Source organism: Rhinatrema bivittatum, chromosome 2, assembly GCF_901001135.1.
Source record: "Rhinatrema bivittatum chromosome 2, aRhiBiv1.1, whole genome shotgun sequence".
NCBI classification, from domain to species: Eukaryota; Metazoa; Chordata; class Amphibia; order Gymnophiona; family Rhinatrematidae; genus Rhinatrema; species Rhinatrema bivittatum.
In genome coordinates, this window is record NC_042616.1 from 733,074,575 (window position 1) to 733,089,034 (window position 14,460).

Below are 14,460 nucleotides of genomic sequence, written 5' to 3' on the forward strand. Positions count from 1 at the left end.
AAAACGAAGGTCCCTAAATATAATCTATATAATTCAATAACTTGTAAGAAGGGTATGGAAAAGAACACTTTGAGATGTTTGGATGCAAACACTAAAAGTCTGAAAAATAAGACAGGGAAGTTAGAGAGGTCAATATTCAGCAAGCCAGAGAGTGGATGAGTCATCTGGCTACAGTTAACAGGATAACCTTTCCCAAATATTTAATAGGATAAATGTTAAAGTTGAAATCAAAGGCCTGAAGGAGAGAATAGTTCAGAATGAGTTTCATATTGATGAACAGATTGACCCAACATCTGATTTCTTTAGGCAAATGAAAGGTTTGGAAAAACTGACCACGGCGATAAAGGAACACAGAAAGTGCTATAACATATCAGAGTCCTTGGGGTCCCAGAGCTGGACAGGAATAAAAACACACTTAATTGCTCAATGACATCTTCCAGTCTTGTGTTCTGGGCCTTGAGGGTCACTCAATTAAGTTTGATAGAGCACACAGGGTTGGTAAACCCATATCTGGTTAATTCAGGCTCCTGAGAGTTATTATGGCATGTTCACATTACTACGAGGACAAGCAAGCCCTCCTTAGTCATACTAGAGGAAGTGATGTTCTGGCATGTAAAAGGGCAAAGGTAAAAAATATTCAGGACTTATCAAAGTACACTTTGGGGCGGATTTTCAGAGCCCTGCTCGCCTAAATCCGCCCAAATCTGGGAGGATTTAGGCGAGCAGGGCCCTGCGCGCTGGTGAGCCTATTTTACATAGGCCTACCGGCGCGCGCAGAGCCCCGGGACTCGCGTAAGTCCCGGGGTTCTCCGAGGGGGGCGTGTTGGGGGCGTGTCGGGGGCGGGCCTGGTCATCGCGGCGTTTAGGGGGCGAGTCGGCAGCGTTTTGGGGGCGGGTACGGGGGCGTGGCTACGGCCCGGGGCGGTCCGGGGGCGTGGCCGCGCCCTCCGTACCCGCCCCCAGGTCGCGTCCCGGCGCGCAAGAGGCCCGCTGGCACTTGGGGATTTACGCCTCCCGGAGGGAGGCGTAAATCCCCCGACAAAGGTAAGGGGGGGGGCTTAGACAGGGCCGGGTGGGTGGGTTAGGTAGGGAAAGGGAGGGGAAGGTGAGGGGAGGGCAAAAGGAAGTTCCCTCCGAGGCCGCTCCGATTTCGGAGCGGCCTCGGAGGGAACGGGGGTAGGCTGCGCGGCTCGGCGCGCGCCGGCTATACAAAATCAATAGCCTTGCGCGCGCCGATCCAGGTTTTTAGCAGATACGCGCGGCTCCGCGCATATCTACTAAAATCCAGCTTACTTTTGCTTGCGCCTGATGCGCCAGCAAAAGTAGGCCAATTCGCGCTATTTGAAAATCTACCCCTTTGAGAATAAGGAACACTTTAGAATGTGCTGGGAGATAAAGGAATATGTTATCACTGGGGTTTTCATTTTACTGTGCAGTTTTCCTAGGATGGTGGTGAGTATTGATTCACTCACCTGGAGTAGTGCAAGGAGTTTTTGAACTGATTGGGTGGAAGACTAAAATCCAAAAGAGGTCTTTCTTCCCTGCAGGGTCTGAATGATCAGATATCTCCCACAGAAGGAGGTGTTGTCATGTCCAGAGGAAAAAGCTGAACAATCTCTTTGGAGCAACAGATTGAGAGATGGACCAGGAGTCGATGCATACTGATGTGTTGAAAATGACTTGGTTTTCTAATGTCTTGTACTGGTTGTAGTGTTATCTCTTTTATTGAGTCATGTCTATTGTTGATCTCTCTTTGCTTTATGCCTTTATTTTTATGCAGGGTGCCTTACTGTCAGCAAGTATGCGGGCAAATGATGAACTCTGCAAAAATCTTATCTTTTGTGTCTCTTTGCTGTATCCTCTTCTTCTTCTTAAGAACATAAGAACATAAGAAAATGCCATACTGGGTTAGACCAAGGGTCCATCAAGCACAGCATCCTGCTTCCAACAGTGGCCAATCCAGGCCACAAGAACCTGGCAAGAACCCAAAAACTAAGTCTATTCCATGTTACCATTGCTAATGTCAATGGCTATTCTCTAGGTGAACTTAATAGCAGGTAATGGACTTCTCCTCTAAGAACTTATCCAATCCTTTTTTAAACACCGCTATACTAACTGCACTAACCACATCCTCTAGCAACAAATTCCAGAGTTTAATTGTGCATTGAGTGAAAAAGAACTTTCTCCGATTAGTTTTAAATGTGCCCCATGCTAACTTCATGGAGTGCCCCCTAGTCTTTCTACTATCCGAAAGAGTAAATAACCGATTCACATCTACCAGTTCTAGACCTCTCATGATTTTAAACACCTCTATCATATCCCCCCTCAGCCGTCTCTTCTCCAAGCTGAAAAGTCCTAACCTCTTTAGTCTTTCCTCATAGGGGAGCTGTTCCATTCCCCTTATCATTTTGGTTGCCCTCTGTACCTTCTCCATTGCAATTATATCTTTTTTGAGATGCGGTGACCAGAAATGTACACAGTATTCAAGGTGGGGTCTCACCATGGAGCGATACAGAGGCATTATGATATTTTCCGTTTTATTCACCATTCCCTTTCTAATAATTCCCAACATTCTGTTTTCTCTTTTGACTGCCGCAGCACACTGAACCGATAATTTCAATGTGTTAACGTGTTATCCACTATGACACCTAGATCTCTTTCTTGGGTTGTAGCACCTAATATGGAACCCAACATTGTGTAATTATAGCATGGGTTATTTTTCCCTATATGCATCACCTTGCACTTATCCACATTAAATTTCATCTGCCATTTTGATGCCCAATTTTCCAGTCTCACAAGGTCTTCCTGCAATTTATCACAATCTGCTTGTGATTTAACTACTCTGAACAATTTCTTCTCCCTTTGTTTTTATTTTATCAAGAGTGTGTTGTGAATTTCAGAAAGGGGTCTATCTTTTTTGGCATTTTCCATTTGATCATACTGAGTTTTCTTAGGGAGCAGGAGTAGATTTTAAGTCTCTTTTCTTTCTTTATGCTCTTTATTTTTGGGGCAGCTCTATTGCTTTTCTTCCTTATACTTTTCTTCTTTTTCTTGGTTGAAGCTTCCTCTGGGGTTTTATTCATCTCTTCTTGGGAGAGTATACATGTCTAGGAAAGTTATTTTTCCTTCCCATCCATGGATAACAGGATAGGGATCTGGCACTGGTCCTGTTCTCTTGCATTCTAGGAGATGTTGGGTGATGATTTGGAGTAAGGGGTATGTGTGTGTGTGTGTGTGTATGTGTGTGTGAGAGATTTTTATTTGTTTTCTTCTTGTTTGGTCTCCATATTGTGGCTCACTGTACAATTTGTTATGCCTATAAGCTGGGTAAATTGATCCCTAATGATGTTACTGGTATACTATACTACGGTGTCCCATCTTTTTGAATTTCCTTCTGTTGTTGAATGTAAAGGGGCTTAACTCCTCTACCAAAAGGTCTCTGCTTCTTAAGGAAGCAGCTGGGTAAAAGCACTGGTATATTTTATTCAAGAAACACATTTCAAGAAGGATAAGGAGTTTTATTTTAGGAGTAAATCTGTCTCCCGCGTGTTAATTTGCTTCTAATATTGTTGAGAAAGGGACCTGCCTTTTGCTGTAATTAAAGTTAGGAAGGACCTCAGGGGACATTATAATTTTATTAAAGGTAGGGTGACAGATGCTTTATAACTTTGGCCTCTGTTTAGTCCCCAAATATTAAACAAATCTCTTTTATTACAGCTTGCTTTGGTGAGTTTTTTGCTTTCTCAGAGGGAAGCGAGTTTGTTGGGGAGGCCTTTAATTTGATTCTTTCTCTTGGATTAGATAACCCTGATCCAATTAGCAAAAGGTTCAGTTGACTGAACAGCTGCTTGCTGAGTATGACTTGGTAGACTCCTGGAGATGTTTGAATCCCAGTAAAGGAGACTGTTCTTCATAATTCATACTTGAGGATTGATTTGATTTCATTTTTATTGATAAGAGGGAATTGGGTTCACTTCACTCTGTAGAGGAAGGTGTCACTGTGTGTCCGATCATGCCCCAGTTTTCTTGAAATGTTTTTTAGATAATAGAGATCACTTTTTGATTAGTTGGATGTTAGATGACTGCATGTAAAAGATGAGAATGTATATTCTTCTATTACAGATAACATTGAGGATTGATATTAATGATGATGGAGTGGTCTTGGGAGTTACTTTGTGGGAGGTGTTTACAGTCTGAGGGAAGCTGATAACTTTTATTTTATTTATTTAAAAAGCATTTATTACCTCCCCTTCCTACATTCAGGGCATGGTACATTATGAACATGCATAGATAAGAAGAATAAGATCATATAGCATATTATTGAATAAGGGAACATAGTCTATCATATAACAAAATATCAAAATATAGGTATTAACTTCAATAAAAACAGAGAAGTTAAAAGGGGGCCTAAGATAGGTTATCAGGATTCGCTGAGGTAGAGAGACGTCATGGAATATCCATTATCACTTAGGTTTGGGAATGCTTTTCTGAAGAGGAAACATTTTTGTGCTTTTCAAAATAATATTTTTTCCCGGAGGCATCTTACTTCCTTTGATAAGCTGTTCCAAAGGAGAGAAACTGCAGAGAAGAAAGCATGCTCTCTGGTTTCATCAATGTGGGTAAGCTTTGGAGATGGGATATCTAATAACATTAGGTTTGTTTTTGCTTCAGTGAATACTGAGGAGGATGTTGGGGAGATATCCATTCTGGAGACAAAATGAAGAGTAGCAAATCACCTGGACCAGATGGTATATATCCCAGGGTTCTGAAAGAACTAAAAAATGAAATTTCAGGACTGGAAAATGGCCAATGTAACCCTGATATATAAAAATGGCTCCAGAGGTGATTCAGGAAAATAATAGACAGGTGAGCCTGACTTCAGTGACTTAGAAAGGATAAAATCACAGAACATATTGCTGGAATTAATTTAATGGGACCCAGAAAGCATGTATTTACTCAAGGGAAGACTTGCCTCACAAATTTGCTACATTTTTTAGAAGGGGTGAATAAGCATGCAGATAAAGGTGAACCAGTAAATGTGGTATATTTGAATTTTCAGAAGGCATTTGACAAAGTCCTCATGAGAGGCTTCTAAGAAAACTAAAAAGTAATGGGATAGGAGGCGATGTCTTTTTGTGGATTACAAACTGGTTAAAAAACAGGAAACAGAGAGTAGGATTAAAAGGTCTGTTTTCACAGTGGAAAAAGGTAAACAGTGGAGTGCTTCAGGGATCTATCCTTGAACTGGCGTTTTTTAGTATATTTATACGTGATCTGGAAAGAGGTCCCATGAGCAAGGTGATCAAATTTGCAGATGACACAAAATTATTTAGATTAGTTAAATCACAAGCGGATTGTAATAAATTGCAGGAGGACTTTGCAATACTGGAAGATTGGCTGTCCATAAGGCCGATGAAATATAATGTGGACAAGGGCAAGGTGATGCAAATAGGGAAAAATAAACCATTCTGTTGCTACACGATGTTAGGTTCTATTTTAAGTGCTGTGGGATCATTTAATAGCTAAAGGACTAATAAAGTTCCAGAAAGTGTCCTACTTTATCCAGCTTGTCCCAGGTTCAACTGTTTGTTTCCCTCCCACCCTACCCCTCTACCCACCCACCCATGGGATTAGATTACTAATATAGACTGACTAAGCATTAGCAACAAGATAAATTAGTATGTTAACAGCTAAGGAAATACCAATCCAAGAGTTTACCAATATGAGAACTATCCAATGCAACTGTTGTAGAGCCTTTATTCTGAGGGAAAGCATCTGGAGACTTGGAGCTTGCCCGATCTGTGCACAGCTCTCTTCTTTGAAAACGGAGCTGACTGAGGTTAAAGTTCAATTAGCTTCAATTACAAGAATTACACCCACATTGCATTACTCAGAAAATAATTCCCCAACACCAAAGAATAACCAGGAGTCAAGAAAAAGAAATACAGTAGACTCTGGTAGGATAACACATGTGTCCCACAGTCACCCATTCTTGACAGATGGGAAGCCAACAAGTATACCCCTCCACTCAATCAGTTCATCAAGTAAATCATTAAAAAACAGGATCACAGTGGGCTCTGGTAGAATTAGACCTGTAACAAGGAGACACACACAGTATCAAATGCAACAAGAACATAAAGCCCTCCCTATATTAACTGAAGAAATTCTAGAGAAAAACATTGACGTGTTACCAGAAAAGAGAAAAAACCAATGCATGCAGAATTTCAAGATCCATAACCAAAAGAAAAAGCTAATTGAGATGGATAACTCTGTCATCAATGGCACAACTGCAAAAGGAAAGAGTAAAGTGAATAACAAATCTCAACTAAAGTCTCATAAGGAGTACAGGAAAAGCAATAACTGTAAAGAGAGTACCTGGAAAGCTATGACTACAAATGCTCATAGTTTGGGAAATAAAATCCCAGATCTGCAGGCCCTAATGACAGAGGCAGAACTGGACATCGTTGCTATCACAGAGACATGGTTCACAGAATTTCATGATTGGGATACGGCAATACCAGGCTATAACTTGTTAAGGAAGGACAGAGTGGATAGAAAAGGGGGAGGTGTGGCTCTTTATGTCAGAAATAATATCCAAGCGTCTGAGCTGCAAGGAAGTTGGGGCAAGGAAGAAGCACTATGGGTCGACCTAAAAACAGATGATGGAGCATCCATTTATATTGGATTGGTTTACAGGCCTCCAAACCAAAAGGAAGAGCTGGACAGAGATCTGGTTGAAGACATCCATAAGATAGGTAAGAAAGGGGAAGTGGTGATCGTTGGTGACTTTAATATGCCAGATGTAGACTGGAAAATCCCATCTGCAGAATCTAAAAACAGTAGAGCGATAGTGGATGCCATGCAAGTATCTTTGTTCAAACAAATGGTATTGGAACCCACAAGAGAAGGAACTATTCTCGACTTAGTGCTCAATAATGGAGATATCGTCTCTGATGTCAAGGTGGGCACCCACCTCAGCACCAGTGATCATCAAACGGTATGGTTTATTATCACTAAAAGAATATGGAAAAGAAGTACAAAGACCAGAGTTTTACAGTTCAAAAACACAGACTTTGAGGAAATGGGGAAGTACCTAGAGGAAGAACTAGAGGGATGGGAAAATGATAGAGATGTGGATCAGCAGTGGACCAATCTAAAAGGAGCAATCGCCAAGGCAACTGCTCTATATGTTAGAAATGTAAAGAAAAGCAAAAGAAAAATGAAACCTATCTGGTTCTCAAAGGAGGTGGCTGACAAAATTAAAGCTAAAAGAACTGCATACAAGAAATACAAAAGATCCCAAGGGAGGAGCACAAAGAAGAATATCTGATTCAACTGAGGGAGACTAAGAAATTAATCAAGTTGGCAAAAAGTCAAGCGGAAGAGAGGATTGCCAAGGAGATAAAATATGGTGACAAAACATTTTTCAGATACATCAGCAAAAAGAGAAAAGTCCAAAGTGGTATAGTGAAATTGAAAGGTGAAAATGATCAATGTGTGGAGAGAGACGAAGAAAAGGCAGAAATATTAAACGAATACTTCAGCTCTGTGTTCACTAAAGAAGACCCTGGAGAAGGACCATCTCTACACAACAAGAAACTGGAGGGAAGCAGAACAGAGGAAAATCCATTTACAGTAGATAATGTATGGGAAGAGCTAAAGAATCTGAAAGTGGATAAAGCCATGGGGCCTGATGGGATTCATCCAAGGATACTGAGGGAGCTCAGAGATGTGCTGGCGGGACCGCTGTGCGACCTGTTCAATAGATCCCTAGAAACGGGAGTGGTGCCGAGTGATTGGAGAAGAGCGGTGGTGGTCCCGCTTCACAAGAGTGGGAACAGAGAGGAGGCTGGTAACTACAGACCGGTTAGCCTCACTTCGGTGGTGGGAAAAGTATTGGAGTCACTGTTGAAAGAGAGAATAGTGAACTATCTACAGTCGGGAGAATTGATGGACCAGAGGCAGCATGGATTCACCAGAGGAAGATCCTGTCAGACAAACCTGATTGACTTTTTTGACTGGGTAACCAAGGAATTGGATCGAGGAAGAGCGCTCGATATCATATACTTGGATTTCAGCAAAGCTTTTGATACGGTTCCGCACAGGAGACTGGTAAATAAAACGAGACCCTTAGGAGTGAGTGCCGAGGTGGTGACCTGGATTGCAAATTGGTTGACAGACAGAAGACAATGTGTGATGGTAAATGGAACCTTCTCTGAAGAGAGAGCGGTTTTAAGTGGTTTGTACCGCAAGGATCGGTGTTGGGACCGGTCATGTTCAATATCTTTGTGAGCGATATTGCGGACGGGATAGAAGGTAAGGTTTGTCTTTTTGCGGATGACACTAAGATCTGCAACAGAGTGGACACGCCGGAAGGACGTTGAGAGAGAAGATGGAGAGGAATGAGACGGGATCTAAGGAAACTGGAAGAGTGGTCGAAGATATGGCAGCTGAAATTCAATGCCAAGAAGTGCAAAGTCATGCATATGGGGAGTGGAAATCCGAATGAACTGAATTCGATGGGGGGGGGGGGGGGGAAGGCGTTGTGCACGGAGCAAGAGAGGGACCTTGGGGTGATAGTGTCTAATGATCTGAAGTCGGCAAAACATTGCGACAAGGCGATAGCTAAAGCCAGAAGAATGCTGGGCTGCATAGAGAGAGGAATATCAAGTAAGAAAAGGGAAGTGATTACTCCCTTGTACAGGTCCTTGGTGAGGCCTCACCTGGAGTACTGTGTTCAGTTCTGGAGACTGTATCTTCAAAAAGACAAAGATAAGATGGAGGCGGTACAGAGAAGGGTGACCAGGAAGGTGGAGGATCTTCATCGGATGACGTACGAGGAGAGATTGAAGAATCTAAATATGTACACCCTGGAGGAAAGGAGGAGCAGAGGTGATATGATACAGACTTTCAGATACTTGAAAGGTGTTAATGATCCAAAGACAACGACAAACCTTTTCCGTAGGAAAAAATCAGCAGAACCCAGGGGTCACGATTTTGAAGCTCCAGGGAGGAAGATTCAGAACCAATGTCAGGAAGTATTTCTTCACGGAGAGGGTGGTGGATGCCTGGAATGCCCTTCCGGAGGATGTGGTGAAGACCAGAACTGTGAAGGACTTCAAAGGGGCGTGGGATATAAACACTGTGGATCCATAAAGTCAAGAGGCCGCCAATGAAGAGTGGGTGACTCGCCAGAATGATAGCTACTGCCTGGAGGACAATACCCTTATTAAATAACATACACATGCTTACTGTGACTCCAACATCGCCCTAAGCTTCAAAAACAAGAGGAAATGTGGAAAAAAGGATTCACACTCACAAGAGGGGAGTAGCTGGCTTGTTACGGCGGTTACTACCCAAATCAAATAAGCCTGATACTTCACTTTCAATGCATATACAGCATAGTTTCTCTGCTTCAACGGCAGGGGAAGAAGAAAAGAGGGTTCGGCACTCACCAAAGCGGCACTCAACGGCACTCAACGGCAGGAAGCTTCAACGGCAGGGGAGAAGAAAAGAAGGTTCGCACTCACAAGCGGGAGTAGCTGGCTTGTTACGGCGGTTACTACCCCAAACCAAATGTGCCTGATACTTCACTTTCGATGCATATCCAGCATGGCTCTCTGCTTCAACAGCATGGGAGAAGACTGATACTTCACGCATATCCAGCATAGCTCTCTGCTTCAACGGCAGGGGAGAAGAAAAACAACCAATAAGGGCTGTATAACATAGTCTGGGTATAACAAATAAGCATGGGTGTAGCTTGCTTATTGCGGCGGCTACTACCCCTAACTAATCAAGCTAGATATTTCACTTGGATGCAGCTCCATCACTGCTATCTACATTAAAGGTGGGGGAGGAAGGGAAACAGAACCAAGAGCTAAGAGAAACAGATAAGTATGAGAGATAAAATGTGTGAAGCTTGCTGGGCAGACTAGATGGGCCATTTGGTCTTCTTCTGCCGTCATTTCTATGTTTCTATGTTTCTATGAAAAAGATCTGGGTGTCATAGTTGATATGAAATTGAAATCTTCGGCTCAGTGTACTGTGGCAGTCAAAAAAGCAAACAATCAATGTTGGAAATTATTTGGAAGGCAATGGCAGATTTAAAGGAGGATACCATAATGCCTCTCTGTTGCTCAATACAGACCGCATCTTGAATACTGTGTGCAATTTTGGTTGCTGCATATCAAAAAAGAAGTTGCACTGGAGAAAGAACAGAGAAGGGCAACCAATCTGATAAAGGGCATGGATCGGCTCCCCTATGAGGAAAGGTTAAAGAGATTAGGACTGTTCAGCTAGGAGAAGAGATGGCTAAGAGGGAATATGAAAGATCTTGAATGGATAAATGTGATACAAAATTAAGCTCTAGAATTTGTTGCCAGATAAAGAATTAAGGCAGTTATTACAGCTAGATTTAAAAAGGTTTGGATAAGTTCCTGGAGGAGAAGTTCATAAACTTCTATTAATCAATAGGGAATAGCTACTGCTGTTGCACTGTGATGGAAGGGAGCGTTAGGGGGAGTTCCCCATAGCAGGACGAGGGAAGTGTGCCCCTGTGGTGAGATGAAGCCTTGTCTGGGAATGGAGCTAGAAAGTCCAGAGACAAGACGTGGAGCTTGGAACTCTGAAGACGAGACATGGAGCTTGGAATGCTGAAGACAAGACACGGAGCTTGGAACACAGGGGACAAGACATGGCGAGCAAGGTCCCTCAGGTGCCCTACCCAGCCCGTAGGCTGATCGCGGACCACGAGAGGAGCGGGCAAGCTCCGGACACAGACACAGGTCAGGACAAGTTACCCGTTGGATCCTCCGGAATTGGAACAGGATACAGTCTTTAAAACATGGAGCTGGAAACCGGAAGCTTGGATCATATAAAAACAAGGAACCTCTGGAGGCACGGGTACTCAGGACCGGGGACATCAAGATGAGGACATCAGGACATGGACATCTGGAACTTGGACAACAGAAATTCGGATGCCAGGCTGGAGCAAGATGCAGTGAAGTCCATGGAGGAGTAGCTCCCAGGAGGACTGGCTCCATGCCAAGGCAAGGATGAAATGAGCTCGGAGCCCTTTTTTAGGGCAGAAGAGGCAACTCCCTGGGAGGAGCTTATAGAGGGCCACACCTGTGCTGTCCCTTTAAGAAGGGGAAAATGACGTGGCCGCACCCCTAGGAAGAAGGGGCAGGACCATGGACAGCGGCCAAGCTGCCGCTGTCGCTGAGGAACAGGAGGAGCTGAGAGAGGGCGGCAGGCAGGCCCCGATGGAGGAGAAGCTGGTGTGCGGTCCCAGCTGCAGCATAGTGTCCCAGGAGATGGCAGTCCCATGCCGCTGAAGAGGAGGAAGGCCACGGCTCCTGCCGCGGTGAAGAGGAGGCCCAGGTATGGCTCCGGGCAGCCGCAGGGGAAGCAAAGATGGTGGCATCCATGCCGCAGGAAAGGCCCCAGCTTCTGCGGCCTCTGGGCCGCGAAGGTAAGAGGCGGCTTGTGGCTCCAGCCACAGGCCGAAACGTAACAGCTGCTTATTGCCGGCATTTGTTGCATGGGATCTGTTAATGTTTGGGTACTTATGTTTTACATATTATAATTTGTTGTTAAGTATTATGCACAACAGATGTGTGCGTATGCAAAATTAAAAGTCTCTGCTGATAACTGTTATTGACCAGTATATTATTTGCTACACATTATTTTTGTTGCAATGTTTGGGTACTTGCCAGGTACTTGTGACTTGGATTGACTACTGTTGGAGGCAGGATACTGGGCTTGATGAAACCTTGGTCTGACATGTATCCATACATGTATACATGTATGGCATGTATCCCTTGTAGGACTCTGCAAGGCAATCAGTTTTATTAGAAGCGATCTGATGGAGGAGAAATCTGATACAGCTGTGAGTAGTGTTTCTGTGCTATGGCCAGATCTAATTCTCATTGATAAGGACTCACTACTTTATGCTGGTCAAGGAAATCTATTAAATCTCCTGCAGGAATGTCATGTTTATTTACAGCAGTATTGTTTGAGATGTCCAACATGCAACTGTTCTTCTGCTGCTTTAATTGGCAACATTTAACCCAGCTAATTGCTGTCTGGTCAGTGTTTTTCCGAGACTTTTCAGCAACCACTTGGTAATCTTCCTGCATGCAGGAAGATCACATCACTCCCGGTATCAGGGATAGGGCACTGTGTGCAGGAAGATCACAACACTCCCGGTATCAGGGATAGGGCACTGTGTGCAGGAAGATCACAACACTCCCGGTAACCGGGATAGGGCACTGGGTGCAGGAAGATCACAACACTCCCGGTATTAGGGATAGGGCCCTGCATGCAGGAAGATCACATCATTCCCAGTATCAGGGATAGGGCACTGTGTGCAGGAAGATCACATCACTCCCGGTATCAGGAATAGGGCACTGCATGCAGGAATATCACATCACTCCCGGTATCAGGGATAGGGCACTGTGTGCAGGAAGATCACAACACTCCCGGTAACCGGGATAGGGCACTGTGTGCAGGAAGATCACAACACCCCTGGTATTAGGGACAGGGCACTGTGTGCAGGAAGATCACAACTATCTTATTGAAAATGTATCAAAATATGAAATATAGAAGAGAAATATGAGTCAGAGAAGCATAAACAAAAATATTCCAAATTATAAGTCTTATTACTACAGTTTACAAAAAAACACATCTTTCAATGTTGCCTGGTTATTGATGTGAAGCGATGGTGGTTTGGCAGTTTTAAACCAAAAACCCCAACACCAACTATATTATAGACAGTGCTACTGCCTTATCTAAAATAATATTGCTTCCCTGGCTCTCCACAGCCATCATGGCTCTCCCATGAGAGCCATGATGGCAGAGACCATATGAAACCACTGTATTACTAAAACCACCAGACTACTAGATTTTTGGTGTATTAAATCTAAGAGAGTTCACTCATATACAGAGCGATCATCTTTATACAGCCCCTGAGGCAGCCCCAAGCGGGGCGAAACTCGGCCTGAGTCGGGCACATGTACAAAATGTATGTCTCCATTCAAATAAAGCTCATACTTGGACTACCTTTGGTGTCTAATCCACATTGTTGCCCAAACGGCTTTCTTAGATAGCCTACCCTCTTGCTTTATCGGTCTCCCTGGAGAGCTCTAGCTTACTGATCTCACAGCCAGCAATTCAAGGTCGATTGGATATGGGAAACTTTTTTATTTATTTATTTTTTTACTAAATGATAACATCCTCATAAATCCCATCAAACACAACATATCAAAAAATGGGGAAAAGCCCCCCCCCCAGAGAATCACCTCATCTAATATTCCATAACATTTTATCACCATGTGTGCATTATTCATGCTGCAATACTTGTTGACAGGTTTCATGACAAATGACTTATTGAATAATTTTCAAAATATGAAATATAGAAAAAGAAATACGAGTCATAGAAATAGAAATAAAAATATCCCAGATTGTAAGCCTTGGTACTACAGGTTACAAAACCCCCATCTTTCTACATTGCCTGATTATTTCTTAAGTGGAAGGGGATGGCACTTTATAGCCAAAAAAAACCCAACTCCACATATACCATCACTACCTATGATATGTTTTTTAAAGGTTTGATAATATATTATACAATATTTTATGGATATACAGTTTGCTACTATATATCCTTAAGTACCATTCCTATTCCACTTAGTTGTGGAAATGGTTCTTTGGAAAATACCATAGAGATTATTAAACTTTTAATAAAATCATTAATTTTTCAATTTAGAAAATGTATACTTTAATGCAAGGCACAGCTGAAATATACTCAGATCCCAGCTGTTGGTTCTCAAAGGAAAGCAAGTGTTTTCCATATAAAAATATTTAATTGGTTTCATATTAATTCCTGTTATCTTCACCACCTACAGTCTTCTACTAACAAGAAATCTGTTACTTTTATTTTATTTGTAAAGAACATCCAACATATGATGTAAGAATAAACTATAATATAACTTTATGGTAATACTAAGCCTAATATGTTTATAATATACTATGATTAAATCAACAAATTGAGACACAATGAACAGAATGTATTCTTCAAAGCATTTCATAACTTTAGAGCATTTTATCTGTCATTTGATATAACTTTCCAAACAAGTCTGAGAACATGGTACATAGTATAACACCATAAAGAGTTTCCATATCCATGCTAAAAAGCAGAAAAGAAAGGAAATGGTGTGTGGAAAGATTTCCTCTTCCATTGGAAGGATTATATATCTCAAAGATGCAAACATCTGAAAGGTCAAACTATATATAAATAAAAGAATAGGTTATTTAATTACATTACAAACATAAAGGGGGTCCTAAGAACATGCCATACTGGATCAGACCATCAAATCCAGTCCATCAAACCTAATATCCTGTTTCCAACAGAAGCCAAACCAGGTCACAAATACTTGGCAAGATATCAAACATTAAGTATAT